Source organism: Octopus sinensis, linkage group LG7 (assembly GCF_006345805.1).
Source record: "Octopus sinensis linkage group LG7, ASM634580v1, whole genome shotgun sequence".
Classification (NCBI taxonomy): Eukaryota; Metazoa; Mollusca; class Cephalopoda; order Octopoda; family Octopodidae; genus Octopus; species Octopus sinensis.
In genome coordinates, this window is record NC_043003.1 from 79074480 (window position 1) to 79076381 (window position 1902).

The following is a 1902-nucleotide window of genomic DNA, read 5'->3' on the forward strand; positions in this document are numbered from 1 at the left end:
TAGATATATATATATATATATATATATATAACACATATTATACGAAGGTGTGTTGAAAAACTCCTGACTTTAAGGGTATCGCGAAAAGCCTGATTGCGAGCCCAACTTTCCAAGTTCTTTTACAGGGCTTAGAAAAACTGAAGGACCACTGCAATAAGTGTGTGAATCTGTGAGGAGAATATGTTGAATAAAATCATAATTTACGGATCCTTCTGTATTTTCTTTTACCCAAAGCCAGGTACTTTTCAGCACTCTCTCATGCGTGTGTGTATGACTATATCTTTTTCCTTATAAATATCCTGAAAATTCATCAGAGCCTTGGCTTTGTTATCTCATTTTGTCTAATATATATATGCATGCTCATACAAGACACAGATTAGACTTCGCACTCATTTCACTATCGAACCAAGAGTTTAACTACAGTCTGTCCATAGCACTTAGCGTTAACCTCCACTCTTTGGGTCTTCTAGATACCAGTACCTCTCATACCCTTGCGTATATGTGTGTGTGTGTGTGTGTGTGTGCATGTATTTATGTATGTATCTTTGGGTCTGTGTTTGTTCCCCTTACAATCGCTTGTCAACCGATCATGGTGTGTTTACGTCCCCGTAACTTAGCGGTTCGGCCAAAGATAACGATACAATAAGTACTAGGCTTACAAACAATAAGTCCTGGAGTCGATTTGTTGGACTAAAAAGAGGTGCTCGAGCATGGCCGCAGTCAAATGACTGAAGCAAGTAAAAGAATAAAAGAATATATATATATATATATATATATATATATAATATTATATATAGAGAGAGAGAGAGAGAGAGAGAGAGAGAGAGAAAGAGAGAGAGAGAAGAGAGAGAGAGAGAGAGAGAGAGATAGTAGATAGATAGATAGATAGATAGATAGATAGATAGATGATAGATAGATAGATAGATAGATAGAGATATATTATTGGAAAGGTCACTGACTCACAGTAACTAGTAATTTCATCAAGGGCAGGAATAAACGGCAATTTTCCAACAAAAACACAAGAAAATTGATACCTTACAAATGTATTGAGTTCTCTTTTCCCTTGAGGTAGCCTTAGTACATTATACTTTCACACGTGTGTACATTACAAAAGTTCAGATAATCCGATTCACCTACTTTACCATTCAGGTGTCTCACTGGCGCTTTTGGGCGTTGACTACGAGTGGTGTGAAAAGATTGGCTGTTTGACTGTACGTAGCCATGATCGTTACCACTGGCACCGTCCTCATTAATTAACACCTTCATTATCATGATTATGATCATCATCATCGTCATCATAATCTCTATAAATGCTACCACCACAACTGCTACCATCACTAATTTATGTACAGCTACGAATAGACTTAGACTCATATGAAGACGACACAGTCGAATACTAGTAATGTGGAGGCGTAATGGCCCAGTGGTTAGGACAGCAGACTTGCGGTCGTCAGATCGCGGTTTCGATTTCCAGACCGGGCGTTGTGATGTTTATTGAGCGAAAACACCTACAGCTCCACGAGGCTCCGGCGGTGGGGGAGGGGTGAATCCTGCTGCACTCTTTCACCACAACTTTCTCTCACTGTATTTCAAAGGGCCAGCCTTGTCACATTCTGTGTCACGCTGAATCTCCCCGAGAACAAGCCACTTGCACGTTAATTTCACGAGCAGGCTGTTCCGTTGATCGTATCAACTGGAACCCTCGCCATCGTAATCGACGAAGTGCCACGACGACTAGTCATGGTATACCTCAACGTAAGTCAGTTCGAGATACGTCTTTTTCGACTTTACGTTCTTTTGGGTTTTTTTTAAAGAAATTAAATGGAAAAAATAAATTTCATTTTCAGTCGATTTGTCCGACTTTAGAGCTTCGGGCTCACAATCATGAGGTTGTAAGTTTGA

At 39.6% G+C, this 1902-nt stretch overlaps 1 long non-coding RNA gene across 1 annotated transcript in view; it reads left to right on the forward strand.

Moving 5' to 3' along the window:
• The first annotated feature begins 1089 nt into the window (after positions 1–1089).
• LOC118764114 overlaps positions 1090–1902 on the forward strand; it is a 20172-nt gene continuing 19359 nt past the window's right edge. The window contains exons 1-2 of the long non-coding RNA XR_004999905.1: positions 1090–1100; positions 1672–1679. This is a non-coding gene — a long non-coding RNA (uncharacterized LOC118764114). The remainder of the gene's footprint in view (positions 1101–1671; positions 1680–1902) is intronic.